The 19,532-nt window shown below is 36.8% G+C and overlaps 1 long non-coding RNA gene across 1 annotated transcript in view; it reads left to right on the forward strand.

Moving 5' to 3' along the window:
• The first annotated feature begins 6,031 nt into the window (after positions 1-6,031).
• LOC135580123 (uncharacterized) overlaps positions 6,032-19,532 on the forward strand; it is a 50,411-nt gene continuing 36,910 nt past the window's right edge. The window contains exon 1 of the long non-coding RNA XR_010474346.1: positions 6,032-6,794. This is a non-coding gene — a long non-coding RNA (uncharacterized LOC135580123). The remainder of the gene's footprint in view (positions 6,795-19,532) is intronic.

Raw genomic sequence — 19,532 nt, forward strand, 5'->3', positions numbered from 1 at the left:
TTATCACTTGCTAAACATGTTGAGTTCTGCCTAATTATTTTACACACATTGCAGATTTCTGCAGTTGCAATGAAATATTTGTGGTATTGACTGATTAGAATGAAAAGCTACTAAAAATACTATCTGAGGAATGATAGTGCTGAAAGTTAGTTTGACCAATGAAATGGGACAGATTCACATGCCTTGATAAAATGGAATCCTGGATAATTACCAAGATGCACTTGGGCTTGTTCTTTTGGATTCTTCTGTGATTGCAAGAGAAACTCATCAGTTCTGATAAGAGACTTGGCCGTCTTTTGCCTTTGCAGGCTGTTTTTTGGCAAGGTGGGCCAATATAAATTGACGGTATGCAAGATTTTTTGGAAAACTCACAGGATTTATGATTAGAGACCTGGTGCCATACTTTTTTTTTCATTCTACATGCTGCTGTGTGCACTAGAATGCCAGCTTCAATTGTGCAAGATACTCCCATAGGACTTTTCCAGTACACTCAGTGTTTAATCTAAGACTCCTCCAGCAGATGGCTTCTGCATTGTGCATATTCTTTGTAATTTCTATGAACACAAACATTTAATCACTTACCTCTGAAACAAATCCAGTGTTCCTTACTGCTTTCTGTCAAAGCTTCTAATTCAAGGAGGCTTTTCACAACTTCTTGCTTCCAAAATGGCTCTTTGTCTATTGAAATCCAGGAGCTGACCTTTTATATTGAAATAAAATCCCATGCAGATGTAACTCAGCTGACAATTAGTTGTCAGAAGTAACTGAGTAGAATCCAACCACCTCTGGATTCACTGGCTCACTAGACTATATCTAAGTAAATTAATTCAGATCGGATGTGTACAGATTCCCTAGCTCAAAAAATAATTAAATAATAATTAAAAAATTAGGCAGGCAGTTCTTATTCTCTGTAGAATCTTAAAGTCCAAATCAGAAATCCATACTGCTAAAAATTATGTAGTAGTTATTAAAATTAATACCAGGAAACCTAGGAGAAAGATGTGAATTTTACATAGATACAAAATAGAAAATCCTTTGTCCCCTGATTATGGCAAAATGATTCTAAAAACAATCTCTTTGTGTTATACTGATGTGAATGATGTTCTAGTGAAAATTATGTGTTAAGATATGGTGTTGCTTAGCAAAAATGTCAGAACTGCCTGTGGGAAGTGCAAATCATTGAAGAAATTGATTGTAATTTTTTTGACAGATGAATTCTGGAGAAGAGAAGAAATGTTAAAGAGAGAAAAAGGCAAATCAAGTGTCTGTCTTTATATAGTACTGTATTCTGGCTCAGACATTTTTTCAGAACCAGGGTTACTTGGCTAATGCTTAATTAGGGATTAAGAAAATAGGCTGCAATTCCAAAACAGTGCCAATTTTTTTGGTAGAATGGAATTAAAGTGTTTGTCCAGTTTTCCTTGTGTGCTCAAACTCCAAATTTAGCATGTTTTAAAGCCTTTTTAAATTTTGTTGCTGTTAATAGTACAGAAGTTGAAGAAGTGTAAATGTCAATTTGTACTCATTTACCCTTGCTAATAGGAGGGAAATGTATTCATGTTGTGGTAGGAATGCAATAACTCTATATGGTCGTAGCGGTTTTTCCTTACTTGTTCTCATTTTGTTTTGTTTATAAAGATTCAAGAGGGTCTTGCCCTGGATGTCTTTGTCCAACATATTTTATTTATGATGGATCTTTCCGTATTCAAAACAGTAGGCAGACTTCTTAAAATATTGTATTGTTATATCATCCCAAGAAATAGGGCAAGAAAATTTTGTGAAAGTTCTTTTTAAACTGTATTTTTGCAAACTGAAATGTTTAGTAAACTTACAGTATTACAGAATCATATTTAATATCAATCTTTTAAATTTTATTTCTGCTTTGCAGCTGCTTTTCTTTTGCTTTATCATAGCATGAACAGAGTTTGATATTTTACTAATTTAGCAAGAATCACATATGCAAGTTGTTAAATGTATCGAGCGTTTTAAAAGTTTATTTTAGTGGAGTAAGCAGGATCATGGAGTAGAGAGTAGGAAATGAATTCTGTAATCTTACCCAGAGCATACAGGGTCACAATCTTTATTTTTACTATGGTAGTGTCAAAGGATCCTATTTTTCAGAAAAGTCTTGTGACAAAGTGGGGCTGACAAGGTGTGGGAGGAGAAAACAGAAGAGAATAGTTAAAATATAGCTGAATTAGACAAATACAATCCTTTTTCAATTCTGCATATTTTGGGTAATTGCATCGCATGGCAAACTTAAGTTTTATGTTACTTTTAGTCCCTTTTTAGTTTTCCTTACAGAAAAGCACCTTCGCAGTTAGTTTGTGATTACTTGCTGCTGCGCCCTAACTTCTTTTAGATGTCCTTGTCCTGGTTTACAGAATTTGGGACATCAGTATTAGCTGTGATGATGTAATGTGACATTCCACTGAATCCTGGAAGAAGTGCTTTTTCAACTGAGTGTCCATTTCATGCAGCACTTCTACCATTCAGTAACTTTTATTGGTGCCTGTCATTGTCTGATTTGAATGTTCCTCTGTCGTGCCTGTTCCCTCTAACTTCTTAGCAATTTAAATTTACAGAGAGGCCAAGAAGGCTTTTGAACCTCCATATTGGAAAGAGAATTCTCACTGGATTGGACTTTCTTACTGAATACAGGGGAAGCTGCTGGGAAAAGAGCTCTCTGCTGTAAACGGTTTCCTGATGTGTTTTTGTTTGTTTAAGCTAGGCAAGTTATTATGTAACGAGAATCTAAGTACTGATGCAGGAAGTACCTTGAAAGAGAAGGATGGCAACAGTTGGCCCTGTAAGGCTGAAGTTGAAGGGTGTAAAGAAACACCAGGACCAAAGCGAGGAGTGAGTGTGGCCTTTTCTAAAGCACCCTCCTATCGGGGGGGTGAGCCTCACAGTGGTTGCCTTAACCCAAATGCTAACCCCTTCTCGGAGGACTAAAAAGTTACAAGACCTTCTGATCCTGTTTATGAAACATTAGCTGTATTTAAAGCAAATCCTTAGATGCTCATTGCTGCTCAGGTCACTGTAAATATAAAAGGTGGAGGAATGGAAGAAGGTGAAAGATGGTGAAATGTACAAGCAAAGGTGCTGTGAGAGCTGTGACTGCCAACGTGCAAGGTCCTGCTGCAGTGCCTGAATACATAGGATGTGAGAAATACTGACACTAACTGCTCCGTTAAACTAAAATAGATTGGGCAACGATACAGATCACTGGTAGAACTGGCAGAATAGGTCAAATAAGCAGGGATAATTTTGAGAGCTGAGCAGGTGGTGAAAAGGGACGTCAAAATGCAGAAGGGGGGAAATAGCAGGTTTTCAAATAGAGCAATATGTACTGCTCTCAGAATGTAAGTAGTCCTAACTAGACAGGATAGAGTTAACCTAGAAGGTCAGAAATTGACATTATAATAAGTGCTTTTAATTCATGTGTTGAAAAGTGTGTCTTTGAAGTGTAAATGAGAAGGAAAAAAAAAGAATTGTGAAATCTATGTGTAAGTATCATGACTACCATCAATGTTAAAACGAAGTCTGAGAGATGGAGACAAAGGTTAACAAATGAGAACAGATGATTAATAAACAGGTTTTAAGAATATTGAGTAAAATTTCTGAAATAACAGTAAAGCAGTTAGTAATAGATATTTCAGATACAAACATACTAAATAGCCTTACTAATTCCAGAAAATCTTATGGTGGGAGATACTTTGTGCTGGATAACTAAGGTGGGTGTTGATAAAATCTTAACTACTTTTTTCTTTCATTCATATCACAGAAAGGTACTCCAGTCCAACCATTTGACTATCATTAGTTATATATTGTTTAACTTTGTGTTAACTGTTTTTAATTTTGTTTCATTAGCTAATATTCATATTTGAAAAAAAGAAAGCTAGAAAGGTTTTTCAAGGTCAGTTGTCATGGCTGAAGTTAAAGTCAGAGAAAATACGCATAAGGAATATGTAATAAGGAAGAATAGTTCCAGTTTCAGGTGATTCTGTTTCTAGACAAGAGCAAACTTGTTCCCTTGGCTGAGGGTAGATATTTCTCCCATTATTAATAATGAAAATTAGTAGATTACTAAGATACAAAGTCTATTTTTGTAATATTTTGTATATAATCTATAAATGCATTAAGTTTGTTGTGTCTATAAAACAATATTCTCAGATCTATAAGACACAAAGGTGAATTGATCAAATATTTAAAAAATATATTGCTTGAGAGTTTGTGGGGTTTGCTTTGTTTTTTAACATACTAGCAAGTGCAGCTCTCTAACACCAGGACTTCACTTTATGCTGTCCTGAGGATATTCTGAGATATATAGTGATTAACAAATGGTGTGGAAATTCTCAATTATGGAAATATCAAAATACTACTTACATATATGGTATTTAATTACTTTTTAGTTTGATAGAAAAGGTTCTTTTTCTTAGAAAAGGTCTGATTTGGCAATTTTAGAAACATGTTATAGTGTTTCTGAGATACGTATCTATGAAAGCAAGCTACCCGCCAAATGAAGTGATCCAAACTGTCTCTAGAGAATCTGCCAGGAAAGAGCAGCTTGGTTTATGCATGTTATATATGAAGGTATTCATTTTCAAACTTCAGGCAATTTCTTAGATCAAAACTTGGCCAAATGTGGTTATGAAATTGGTATTTTCTAATCAACCCGTGACCATATATGTGGAAACTAAATATATTTGTATATTTGCTCAGTGCTTAGAAATTGTTATAAACTAACTTGTTGATTAGGGCTTGCCTTATCATAACTGTTTTTGTTAAAAGGTGTGATTTCAATTATACTACACCCTTACAAGTAAGACTGTGGTTTGCAACAACTGCAAGAATTTTGAGCTTAACTTTACAACCTATAGTTGTAAGTTCTACAATTGTACGTTTTTTGCTGATTGTGAAAATTGCATTGGCTATAAAAATCAGTCACTTACCAGGTGCAGTAATGGCCATGCAGGGCACTAAGGAAATGTGAGCCTCAGACCTATGCAGGTTGTCACGAGACAAGACGGGACAGCAAAAGCCAGCAGACCAGGAAGATCCATTGCTCGTTTTTAATCTAGGATCCTTGAGGGGTTATAGAGTTTGCAACATCTTTGCTGCACTCCTGAGTGATGGTCTGTGGTTCATTGACTATGAAGAGGGGATTAGAAGCTCAGTATTTTTGCCATGACCAGATGAATGCTATAGGTTTGCATTGTCCTGGCAGAGCAGCGCCCTGAGACTTGTGACCAGAGCTGGCTGGGACTTGTTTCCTTATGTCCAGCAGCCTTGTGTCTGTGGTCTCCCTAGCTGTAGCTTCAGCTATGTGAGTACCAGAGCTGGGAAAGGGCTGGCAGCCCTGGAATGTTGATGTATCAAAGCTCCGAGGTCAGTGGTTGACAACCTGTGTCCTGGTATCAGCCGAGGCTGGGGAAGGTGCATGTGCTGGCATCCAGTGGGAAGGAAGCAGAAAGTGGTAAGAATGTGTAAAACCTAACCCAAGTGTAACTAATACTTCCCTGCCCAGGGAAGAGACCTTCCTTCCCTGCCCCTTCCTCCATCCTATAAACATCACATTCATCCTGGCAAGGACCTCAGTGCACTGGTGACTCACTTGCTTTAACACCAGGCTGGTGAGCCTGTATGAAACTCTGCGTTGTTCTTCTAGCAGGATTTAAAACAGCTTACGTGTGGTTTAGGCACTTCATCAAAAGCTCTGGTTGTGACATTGTGTTATTGTACACATGCCTTGATGTGATTAACTTTTTTTTTTTTTTTTTTATTTTTCACTAAGTATTGCCTTAAACTTATAGGAAATACAGCATAGACTGACAAGGTGAACATGCTACCTTGGATGTCTAGAAGGGCAAAAGTTCTGTTAGGATGGCAGATTGTATCCTAGCTCATTCTCTATCCCATGTATACATTGAAAACTTTACCAAACTCTTGAAATTGAATTTTTTGCCTGGCTTATAGGGGATTAACTTTAAGTAGCTACTTGGGTATACAATTCCCCATGAGTTAAATATGCACATAGGGGTTCTTATGACTTATAGAATGCTCTCAAAAGAAGTGCCAAAGGCTTTAACGACATCCAAGGTACACATTATACTCTTAATTGCTGTTCTGTGCTGCTGTGGACAGATGCCTCTCTATAGTTTCTGACAGAGGAAAATTTATCTTGGGAGGAGATAGCCAGGTTAAACGCTTGGGTGTCCTTCCTTTGGTAGAAGTTCTGTCTCTTCCCTGAACATACATTCCTTAGAACAAATATATTGTGTATACTACTACATTTTAAACATTTAAAGAATAATTGTGACAGCTGACAATGGAAAGATCTGCTTTTGGTCTAGCATCAAAATTCAAAATCAAAGCAAAACTTAAAGTAATTCACAAGGTCAGTGCAAGAATTGATTTATTGTTTGAAGAATGCATTGAAATGTCTGATTCTGTGCTATTAGGAGGATCAGGTCTCATAACAGCTGTTTTATTAGGTGGATTTGTGTTCAAATATAAGACATCTCAAGTGAAATTTCAGGATATGTTATTTAAGCGTGTGCTTAAAATGAGTGTTTACCAAGTAGGCGTGCTTTTCTAAATAACCTTGCATGATGTTTACTCCTTCATTTTTCCTACATTAATTTTTAATATCTTCATGCTTATTTCCTGTTTTTAAGCTGAGACTCAGATTTTTGGGCAGCTTCCTCACTGATGGCTCAGGTTTGCAAGAAAATGAAGGCTGCCACCTTCCTTTGCGCTGCTGTGATTCAGAGACATCCACCTGTATGTGGGTATGTATTTATTTTATAGGAAATAATCCTTTCTTTTTTTCTTTTTCTTTTTTCCTTGTCCTGAGCCGTCATGCCACAGTCAGACACATCCTTTACTTTTGCCTGTGACTCTCTGCCTGACAGCTGCTCCAGAAAGCACTGCATGCTCTGCTCTGCTGCACAGCCAGGCTGGAGTGAGGAGATGAAATTGAGATTTACATTTCCGTCTCCCCTCATAAATTGCCTTGTTATGTAAGAATTTTTGCCCAGTTCTTCCCTCTCCTCCTTATTTTTTGCAAAATGAGAAAAAAAAACCAGTTGTTAGGATGCATGTGTCAGGGCCCTGAGGACAGTAATAGACCTTAATGGCCATGAGGAGCTTCACCTGGGGCCCTCAGCAGGGCCTGTTAGCTGAGCCCTGGGTCCCCAGCACCCACCTCGGTGGTGCTCACAGGACCAGGGTCCCCAGCTTGCCAGCCCTGTGGTCTGGACCCCCACCCTGGCATGTTTTCCCAGCTTGACCTCATGTCCATGGACCTGCCCAGTGGTCACTGCACCACAGCTCAACCCTGACCCACAGAGTGACTGCCCAGCTTGACCTTGGTCCTCCCTCACTGCTGCCTCATGAGTTGGGCTGGTGGCCAGAGCTGGCCGCTATCTCTGGGGCTGCCCTACCCGCCACATGGGTGTTCGCAGCCCTGGCCTACTGCACTGCCTGCTGCTCAAACTGCGAAAGTAAATTGTTAAATATTGCCATGTGTTTAGTCAGAAACTGTGGTATAGGAGGGAATTTGGTTAGGGAAGAGAATTGCTTAGTTGCCATTTGAGTATTAGCATCTATGTTTAAGTCAAGCAAATGTATTACCAGCTAGTTATAAACTTAGTGAAACTGAAAAATACAGGCTTGTGATTGTACCACAAATATGCTAACCGAGGTCCTGACACACAGGGAGTGTTTTTAAGAGGGATTAATTAATGTGAGAATAGTGTTCTTCCGGGTGGAAGAGAAAGCCGATTTATAGCTTCAGGAATCGGTCTCAGCTGAGGAATACGTTATCTGTTTGCAGATCAGCAAAGTGTGTTATGCCATTAGGTCAGGAGTGGCCAACTTCATTCCCTCCTGTTACCGAGCACTCTAATTAGAGGAACCTTCCTGAAACTTTTGGCATCCTGAAAATTGCTCTAGGGTAGTATGAATTTGCAGCATCCTGGATAAGTTCCAAGGTTCTGGTTTCCTAGATGAAAAATAAATTTCTCAAAGCAGTGAATCACAATTATGAACAACCATGCGACAGTTATTGACAATCCCTCCAGAATATGCTGTACAGTGACAAGATACTTTCTTCTTCTAATAAGGCCTAACATGACATAAGGTTCCATCTGAAGGACCTTTCTTGCTTTATTAATCTCATTATGACCACTTGAATTGCTACATCCTCTGTAATGATTAAAACATTTGACTCCCAAGTGTGACATTATAATGAGGATGGAGTTCATAGAATAAGGCATTGTATTATTCTGCAAGGGCTGTCAGCAAATGGAAATATAAATCAAACTCCTTGGTGTAATTTCCCTACTGTCTCCACAGAAGAGCAAACTCAAATATTTTACATACACACCTATATATGCAGGTTTCTGAATCCAGCTAGGAATGGACAGCATGGAAGATGTATTTTTGCATATTTAAATCTTAAAAAATATAGATGCCTTGAGCACCAAGTTTAAAAGGAGTGTGGTTTACTTAGAGTTATGTGAATTGCCAAGCTGAACCTGACCACTTGGAATGTGGTCAGAGGGCAGTATGCCCTCCTCTTCCCACCATGTGTATGTTTTTTGGGAAGGATTGGGGCTGAGTGTGCTAGCAAAATTCCAGTTTGACAAATTATGTATTTTCTCTAGTTCTCTGCACTTCTCCTATACTTGACAATTTATAAATTGTTCTCCATTTTCTTGAATGTACCATTGCTCAGCGAGAGTACATAATTATGAAAACATGTTTCTGAGTATGTATTTAAAAAAAGAAATCTTCATCTGTTATTCAAAAAGCTAAAAAATCCTGTATGAAATTTGGAATCCGTCTTGTTTGGAACAAGGTGGAAATGAAACGGAAGAAAGATAGGAAATAAAAATTGCCATTCTTCAGCATAATGTTCTAGAATAAAAAAGCATAACACATGTTGGTCAAGCAGTCCTCAGGTCTGCTTGAAATGAATTAGTAACTGGAACTGAGAATAACAGTTTTACTTTAGGTCTTGACTGTTCTTTCAGCTTGGTGGAAGTGGTTGTGTTATTTCTCATAGAATGAGTTAATCCAGCATTTTCCTGGTTCAGGAGAAATTTCTGTGGGTGCAATTGCTGCCTTAAAAGCTTTCAGCCTTGGCTCTACTCACCATGATTTTCAGTCAGCAGTTCATTTTTCTCAGCACCAAAAACCCAGAGACTTCAATTAACTGCGTATTTAGTTTCTTTTTTATGCTCTTCTTTTTGGTCTAATTACCTGTCTAATGGATACATCCTGTTCCCCAAGCTATGTGTTGTTTCCTCATCTTGGTGAAAGCAGGAAGGGAGCATAACAGAATACTATATAATTAGTGGAAAAAAGATTGATATTTGCAGGAGAAACTCCTGCTTTTGAAACCTCCCGGGAGATATTTTTCAGGTGATCAGGGAGCTTGGAGGTTATTTGTTTTGAGTAAAACTGATCTACAACAGACTTTGTCTAAGGCTAGAAACTTGCTGTCCTTTCAGATAGTCTTCGCTCCAAATTAGCTTTTTAATATTTGGACTTTGAATAAGTGAAATCTTGCTCAGACTTTTGCCTTTGCCTTTCTATTTGCAAAATTCTGCTGTTCAAAAATATTAAGGGCATGGCACAAAAGTGTTTTCAATAGGCAAGTAGAATCTGATAGGTAAGTGGAATCTAATTGTCGATGTGGCAGAGAAACCACCATCCTGTCATCTTGGGTTTGGTCTTGTCAGAGCCAGTGTATAAGAATGCTAGAAAAAACAATCAGAACATCATTTTCAGCATGCCTGAGCACTTCATACTGTATGTACTATAAAAGGATGTAAAAGACACTTCCTCTTTCCCCTGCCCCTGATTACTAAGGTAAAAACATAGGAGCAAAAGGATAGATTCTGATCAACTATTACAAGAAAGCTAGAAAAAATGCTGAGATAATATACTAAGTGATTTTTTTTGAGGATCATTTCTACTATGAATTATTTGTTTTATAAGGTCACTTCCTTATGATGCTCTTTGAGAGCATCTTATGCAGTGAACTGAAAATAATTTCCTTTATTTATTGCATGGAAAGAATTGTGAGCTTTTGGAAGCTATATCGTTTGGTAATTATATCATTGTCATCCAGGTGTCAAGCTAACTGAATTTTCCACGTGGTCTAGGATTGGTTAGAATTTTATTCTCATTAGTCTTGTTAAAAAAGAGCCAACAGTTGTACCAGGAGGGATCATATTCTTCTTAATGTTCTTTAAAAATGTAACTGCTTCAGGTCATTGCAATACATGCATGTGACACAGAAATACTTTATCACTGTAAATTGGGCTAAGGCTGACTGTTCTGGTTTGAGACATTAACTCAAATGTCAACAGTGAGCCTGACTTTCATATTTCTGCATAGTTTTCATGTTCCATTTTAATTTCGTCCTTACTATTAAAAAAAGTTCTGCTTTGTCCTGTAGTACAGAAATTCATACGTGATATATAAGGCAGCCATAGTCTTGTCAAGAAGACAAGAAAGCTTTTGTTTGGTTTTTAGGGTAAAGTTTTCAGAAGGAAAATCATGGATGGAATAAGGCGGTCTAAGCTTCATTTTTCTGTACTCATTTCTTAGTTGGCAGGTCAGCCTAAAGTTCTAACTGCACTGGCGCAAAACTAGGGTGACAACTGCTCTTACACTTGGAGTTTACAAAAAAGAGGGACTCTAGGCTCAAAATTATTTGTTGCTGTTGTGGATTATTTTTTTTTTCCAAGAGGACAAAAGATGACGACCATTTGACATGTGTCCTAGAAGCTGATGAAGATATATCTATCATCAGCAACCAAAATCAGATAAATCTGAGCAATCCAAGGTATGTTGATTTGATTGTATGGGAATGGATGTATATTAAGATTGTAAGGGTAATGTTTTCTTACTTTATTGTGACTTAGTATCTTTTATCTGAAATGATCAGACATGGTAGACAAAAGAGAATTTTAATTTATAATTTCAAGAAAAAATAGCTAAAATGGGGAAATGAAATTATTCTGTGCATTATTCGTGAATGGTGAACGAGGTCTTACATAGTGCTTTTTTAATTCTATCCATACGGTAAGGTATCTCTTCAAAAAGTTTTCAGGTGTTTCATTGCCAGTAGTCAGTTCTGATTTGTGCCAAAAGCTGCTACAAGCCATCATCTGCTACAGGCATATTTCTATAAGGTATTACTTTAATTAGCTCTTTTTTCCAAATAATGTAGGCTGTTTCTGTATTAATAGAGCTCTACTTCTAGTTTGCTACTGTCCTTACTATTTAATGGTTGTTCAGTCCTAACCAAAATACTGAAATTGTTAGATGGATAAACATGCTTGTAAGTGAACAGAGTACCCTGGAAGTATTGAAAGAGTGTAACGTATACACATAGCACTGTGCATATAATGCAATGTCATAGAAGTGTTAGTACAGTGCCATTTTAAGACACTGCCAGATGGCAGAGGCACACAACATGATTTGCTCTTTAGCTAATCTTGTTAGATAGGCAGTTGTGGACTTGTGGCAAGTGTCCTGCTAATACAATTCCTGCACCTTAACTTTTTTTTTTTGGAGGACATAATTTATCTAACACATATTTCTCAACATCACTGATCTAAAGACACTTTAGGAGTCTAAAAAGACAAGAATAGCAAAGCTGATGCTGAGAAAAGGAGTGAAGACCATGTGATTTGTTTATATTTACATGACACTGGTATTCAGACGGAGTATTTTATGAATCCATTATAAACCTTTAAAAATGGACTGCAAAAGGCTTCTTCAAATAGGGATTAAAAACCACAAACCAAAAAATCCCCAAAAAGCCACCAGATTCTTTTTGACAATTTTGCAAACATCAGTGTATAGGAGACTCTTCCACTTCACGTTCAAGTAGTTTTACTTGTGGGAGACTGTAGATTGTAAGCCTTGCACTGTCCAGGAAAACCATATTTAAGATTCCAGGTATATTTCTGCTGGTTTAGGGCTGAGTTTCTACATGTGCTGTCAGTGGTGACAGGAGCATGTGAGTGGAACGGGTTGTTTTGTGTTACTATTCTAAGGAATGGTTTAGTTTACTGTAGTACTCTACTGTTTGTAAGTTCATAGAAATAGACATACTTTTAGCAAGAAAACAGAATATGATGGGTCAACTTGTTAAATTGTTGTTTTTGGAAATACACTTTCCTTAGAGAGAGGGATAAGTTTTACTTGGGTAGTGTCACAACAGCATGCCTTTCTTTGTAAGGCAGGAATATGGTAATGACCACCAAGAGAAAATTAATGTGAGAACAAGAGGGTGGTGTTGGTATTTTTATAAGTTACTTGAAAAGACTTTTTACTAGGAAAATTCATAGTTGTAGTATTTTTATCTGAGGCTGACCAGACCACACAATGTTATATTCTAAAAGTTTAAAGTTATGTATTTAAACATATGCGTCCTCATTGTTTGCAAACAGTTTACTTACACTTGGGAGACTTTGCTCTGTGCATAATTACATATACAATATTTTGAAATTGTGAAGATAGCAAACATTCTAAATATGCAATTTGGATTTTAAAATTGCTTGGAGGAAAATGTTTTTTTGATATCTATCTATCTATTTATCTATCTATCTATCTATCTCTCTATCTATCTATCTTCCCCTAATTTCTGCCATGGGCCCAAAATTACATCAGCTATACTGTGTATTCATAAAAACTATTTATCTAGCCTTTTCATAAATGTTTGCAATTACAGACAGTGAAAACATCACCTGCCAGGCTGTGATCTCGTCTGTTTTTTTTCATTAGAATGGCTGTTCTACTTAGTCCAAAGTGTTGCTCACTTACAACACAACACTGATTACCTTCCATCTTGTTGATCTGTATATGTATCTGAGTTTATTTACTGCATGTTATTTCAGATTTTGCTGTGAAGACAGAATCATTAATTTCTGAGGTGTTCATCAACAGAAAGATTAAGTTTTTTGCTAATTTTGACGCTTTTTTTTTCAGTTCCTCTGTAATTCAAGAATCTGATATCTACATCTTATAAATTAAGGAACTATACAGTCAGAAATGTTCAATAATGCTGATTTTTACATTGAAGTCCACTTTAGAGTTTGTCCCCTACCCCCAAAGCAGTTCTTCCACTGATCTTACTGCAAGCTGTGAGAGCTCAGTTCTTCTGCAGGTCACTCTAAGCTCCCAAGTCTATGTGTTTAGAAAATGAATAGCCAGTTAGTACCCAACTTGGAAGAAGTGGTCCTCACCTTGTGATTTGGTAGGTAGTATTGGTGCCAGAACTATGCATCTGGCTTTTACTCCACTACCTAAATTGAAAGAGTACTGCTGGGATGTAATTATGGTCTACGTACTCCACCTTGGAGGCGGGAGCTCATTCTGCCCCCATCTCTGTTACAGTCCCTTTGGGTATGGGCAGTCATTTTTTGAACTTCTGTAATACAATGTCATTCTACTCCAGTTCAGGTCACAGTGGTTTTCCAAGAGTGCACATGCTGATTTAGCAGTAGGATCCAAAAACTGGCAGCCACAGTAGAAAAGTAGATTATACTGTGTTCCTCTGATTAAGCTCCTGGATACACGGGATGGAATATTGAAGTCCTTACCCAATTTTCTATGGAGCTTTCCTGACAGGAGAAAGTTTAAACTATGAGCTCTGTTCAGGCTCTGGAAAAGACTACACTTGATGTGAGGACAGGTACCCTGGCTTATCTCCTTAGCCTGCGTTTCCCAAGACAGTAAGTCTGTATCTTCTGCTCATTCATTTCTTATGACTCCTGTTATATCCTCCTTCCCTGCAGCTCCTCTCTTCTTTCATTCATCCCAAAATCCTCTAGACATATGCTCTGTTTACTTTAAGTCAGTGGTGCTCTGTGCCAGCCTCCAAGAAAGCTCTCAAAGGCCTGTTTTTCTGTTTCTGAGACTGACTGGAAATCAGCTCTTCCTCATTGCAGGTCTTAACTCTCTCCTTGCATCCTTTGTGCTATGGAACAATCTGAGTCCCTTCTAGTTCCTTCTGCTCTTGTCCTGATGTGGTTTTGACCAAGATGTAATATGAATAGAGTGCATGGTACCTGAAGAAGTTACAATCACAGCATGACAAAAGTTCAGCCCTCGTGGTGATTGTTTCTCAGCATCCTGCATAACCATCTCTCACTAAATTTAGGTATTCACATGCTAACTTCGTGAATGTGTATGGCAGGTAGGGCTGACTTCTGCTTTACTTGAAGCTACCACTGAGTTCCATGGGATTAAGGAGGACAGACTCTAACTGTTAACATAATTTGTAGTCCCTTTGGGGCAATGAACAGACTTTTGAAGTTAACTCCACTGTTTTCTGTATCCTTGTCATTATTCTGAAGGAGAGGAGAGTAAGATGAAGTAAAAGCAATCAGAATTGTAGTGCCTGCTTGGCTTTTTCTGCAGTTTTGTTTTCCACTTCTTATCTCCTCATGTAAAAAGCCACTAAGAACTCTATTAAAAAGTTATTTGATCAGGGTCAAAGAATTATTAAAGCCAGCAAAGTAAAAGTTGAATTGGCAACCAGATGCTTGGAAGAAATGAGCACCATTTGGCTGTGAACTACCTTTAACCAAGATTTAATTACAATATTCATTACTTCAGAGACTACAAAAATTCAATATGACAATCTTAAGGGACCAATAGTAATAAAATAATGGATGTAATATTCTAAAAAATCAGCCAAGTGAGAGAGTATATCTATATCAGTAAAAAAACCTGTCATAATTAAATCAGTTATTTAATTTCAAATGTGATTGTTTTCTGTAGTTTTAGAGAGAAAGTATAAAAAGATAAAGCACTGAAATATGTCTGCTTGTCCTCCTGCTGGATGCTGAAGGTGGTTGTTCTGTTAGTTATAAGCGCTTTCTGCTAATTTGCATCAATTGTACGTATATCTTGCTCTAATCACTGTAACTTTATATTCCTTATTGGCCCAGTTCCATTGCTATCACACCGATGCTAAATCCCAACCCATCTGGTTAGTGACAAGAGAGCCCAAAGGTCAAGGGACTGCTTTTGCAAAATACACCTGATGCCTGGTCATAACGTCCTTTCTTGCAAAATGCAGATAGTTATTACTTTATTTTGTTTTAAAACAGGTAATTTACATGTGAGACACTTGAATGCTGCAGAAGTGGAATATTTTGAGTTTTAATTTTATTACAATTTCTGCAGAATTTGTTTTAATTTTTGTTTCATGATAGCAAATACATTTTAATAAACTGCCTATCAGCTCTGAGCACCTCATATAAATTGTAAAACTGACCCAGGGTTCAAGTGTCAAATAGTTGTTTTCCAAATGTCATCAGTTTCTGAAACTGCATTTATCCTGGCATTAATCTTCTTATTTGCATTGTGCTGTGAGATCCTGACATTAATCCATTATGTATATTAAAGCCACATCTTTTGTAGGTAATGTCGTATTGCCACTGAATGATTTCAGGTGCTCTTTCTTGCTGTTATGTATATCAAGCGGCTGCCATTGTCATCACCTGTAAACAGCTTAGGCCTTTCTGAAGTACTCTTATTGATCTCAGGAGAAGTTTATGGTAACTTGTGAAAGACAACAAAAGATACTACTTTTTAAGCAAATATATTCAGTATCTTTTTTACAGGTTGCTACCCCATTTATTTTTTCTGTTATACTGACTTTTCTTTCCTACATCACAATAGCCAAGTACATTTTGAAGCCTGAAATGTTTATTTAAAAATTCATTTCCTTCCCATCTAAAAGAATTTTTTTTTTAGACAGTCTTTCAGGTGACATTGTTTTATCGGTAGGTTTAGCTAATCTATAGAGGATGTAATTTACTCTTCATACTGCACCAGGCGTTTTCTTTTCTGTATGTTATATGCATACGTGTGTAAGAATAATGTAGTCCTGTGACTGCTATTATCTCTTTCTTTCATTGGTATTTCATTTAGTACTATTTGGCCCTCAGGAGCAAGACTGTTTAGTTTCATGTGATTGGATTTTAAAATCTATTTGATGTATCGGGTCCACCGAGGCACACCTCTGATGTGACATGAGCTCTACAGAAAGTATTTGGGATGCAAAGAGATGTACTCAGATAATTAGTTTTTGAGGTCTGCTCCTAAAAATGCACTAGATTTAACCTAAACAAGTGAAGGAATACTGAAACTAAATAGTGTTCCCAGCATGTTTTTCACAACAATGGCATACTTTATGGTCCTCTATAAATCTGCTTTAGTCAAAGAAGGAATGGTTGTGGGCAAATTATGAAGGGGTGGTAAATCCAAGTAATTTTTAATGGACAGTCATCAGAGCGTTGTGCTTTGAAGAAAAATATGCAATGAAAATTCCTGAAGTCATGTGCTCTGGGCTGTGTAATGCTCAATAGCACTTCACTTATGAAAAACTATGAAGTGTCTTTATTTTCCCCACAGCCAAATGTCAATTTAGCTTATAAATAACACAGAGGTAGAACTTGGACCCAAGTATTGATTCAACAATTTCTCTGAACAGGAGCTGCCAATAATAAATACATCTTGGATTAGACTTGGCATCTTAACTAAAGATGTTTGGGGCATCTATGTACAGAGCTTAAATAATACAAACATTTTTCCAAATATGTGGTATTAAACATGTACATTAACTTGTATACATGTCAAAATGCAGTAGTTTATTTGCTTTGATTAACATTATTTTGCTTCAACAATTTAATCTATTATAAATAAAAAGCACTGCAATCATTCTGAGGAAAGTGGCATTTCTGTGAATAAATTCCCTCAAATGATGAAGAGAGGAAATCAGTGTGTATATTACTCAGAAATTAACCTAACAGTATTTTCCAAATAGTACATAAATGAGATGGGAGGAAGGTGGAATACAACATGACTACTTAAGACTGATTTTCTATTAGCAACATTATGATTGCAGTGTAGCCTGTGTCTTCCATATCATCTCTGTGCAAAGCATTAGTACCTCTTAAGGTATTAATAACAGCATTAGTTAAGGCAAATGATGTCAGCAATTCTGGAAGAAAGCAGGAAAAGAATTTATTTCTTAAAGCAAAAAATTGCTCTGGCATGGTCAAGGAGGGACAGGTGTCTCATCGGTCAAACAGAAAACTGAAACCTGAGGGTGTTTTGTACATTAATGAAATCAAAGATGACAAGGCTTAGTCACAACTTCATTAACTTGATACTTAGAAAGAAAATACATTATAAGAAAAATAAATTAAAAAAACCAGCTCAATTAAGAAGGTGTTTTTATCCTTCTTCAGTGGAGTATTGAAGACAATCTTGGGAGAATAATGAAATAGGTTTTCAGAAGTGCATCAGCAGATCTCTTCCTGCAGAAAGGAAATGGCTTTTTGGCATGGATTAAAAAATACATATATTTATTTTTTTATTTCTCCTGGGAACTTTTAAGCATGGTGTAAAAACATAGGAGTGGAGAAGAATGGGCCAGGACAGTATCTTTCCCTGGTCTCTCTACTTTTAAAGTTTTAAGAGAACTGTGAATCACGTTATGTCAAACTGTGCACAGGCACAGACTCAGCTTTCATTTGTCCTCATTGTGGTCTTTGTGTGCAAACACAGATCTGTCAGTTACTGTTGCCTTCCATCAATACATTACCCAAAATCCATGCCAGTGGTATCTCCTTAACAACATGAGACAACATGTGCATGGAGGAGGGGCTTGAGCTGCAAATGCTTTCAAGAAAAGGGAGAGATGATTCTATGAGAAAAGATGAAAGCCTGGCTTGTTTTGGCTGGGAGAATTGGTTTGCATGCTAATATGATTGCAGTCTATAAATAGATTAGTATTAAGAGGGAGGAAGAAGGAGAGGGATTTGTGTGTGTGCATGTTTAGGCGAAAGTCTATTTTGCTGTATAAGGATGAAGCAATTTGCTTTCAAACATCCATACCTAGGTTGGAAATTACAAGAAGTCTGTATCTGCTAACATGCTAACACAACGATATGCTCAATAGTCCTCTGAGAGGTGGAGGAAGGAATACTTTATAAGATTGTTTGTAGTGTAAACACTTGTTGCCTTTAACATATATTTATGAAATATGAACTCTTGGGGGGGGCTGATTTTTTTTTTTTTAATATACCACTGTTTTCTGCAAGGAATTAGATTTTCAAGGGTTTAAAGTTCTGCTGATTAGTGCTAAGGGAGAGGTGTTTAGTTTGCTTGTTTTGACCCATTAATTTTTTTAATTGCATTTTGGTAAAGTAAGATATAATTATTGACCAATTGACCAACACTTGATTTTCTGTCCTACCTAAGTCTTTTGAGTAATTTCTTATGGTAAGGAATTCTGAAGATGATTTTTTTTTTTTTTTAATCCTTTGTTCTTAAATTGCTGTCATTCACTTTCTTGAAGGATTTTCATATTGTTGTCGTCTGTGCAAACAGTATAAACTATGTCTTTACCTTGAGGAGTTTTGTGGAGGTTACATTCCTGAGAGCATTTCAGAAATCTCTTGACTGCTGTATAAAAAACTGAGTATACAGTGCTCCTCCAGTATCGCAGATTGTTCATCTGACAATGGAGCTGTTTCATAGGCTAAATTAGAATGGTCTGAGAGTTTCACAGATTAGCTGAATGCTATTCACTCTAACACTATTGGAGAATACAAATCATATTGTTTGAAGTGACTGTTTCCATTTTCTTGCTTTTAGGGTCAATGGGTATTTTGGGCCCACTTGATACCACTTACTGAAAATTCATTCTGAAAGTGGTTCACTTGCCATTGTGATAGAAGGTTTGAAAAGCTGGGTAAAACCAAGAACTTTTCAGAGATTCTGTATTAAATTTGAAAAGTGGTTTCCCATTAAACAAAACAGTATATTTAAGTACAAGATTGGGAACTAGGAATTTATGGCTCTTAATTCACTGCATATCATACTTGTGATCAGCATTTTACATTTAATTCTGTATTTTTTGGACATGTGGCTTCATAAATTCCTACAGAAACCAATCGGAATGTCACTTATCTTTTCTGGATTTGTAGAGTGCAGTTTTAGCATCCAATGGTGTGCTGAATAACCTTTATAATAAATAGAGACCAAAAAAGGTATTCAGTATGACATTGTTTTCTTTCTTACATACTGTTGAATATATTGTACTTACAGGTACAAAGCCTTGTAGGTTCATGTACATGATTCCACATATACTCACAATGATCTGATTTCTGGTGGTGTGTTGTTGGGATTTTTTGGTTTGTGTTTTGTTTTGGTTTGGTTTTGGTTGTGTTTGTTTTGATTTTATTTTGTTTATTTGTTTGTTTTCCCTGAGATTGTAGATCACTTTGTTCTCTGTAGGATCGTGTAGCTGAGAACACTCTAGAAAGATGAGATTAAAAAAAGAGATTGTTGCTGTTGTTCATGTTATGTATAAATAGTTGACTGAATCTTATTCAGCAAGATTTTAAGTTCATTCCTGCAAGTTTCAAAACAAGACGGATCACTCATCTTCATACTGAAGGTTGAAGTGATGTGACTAAGCA

This window comes from Columba livia, chromosome 8 (genome assembly GCF_036013475.1).
Source record: "Columba livia isolate bColLiv1 breed racing homer chromosome 8, bColLiv1.pat.W.v2, whole genome shotgun sequence".
Classification (NCBI taxonomy): domain Eukaryota; kingdom Metazoa; phylum Chordata; class Aves; order Columbiformes; family Columbidae; genus Columba; species Columba livia.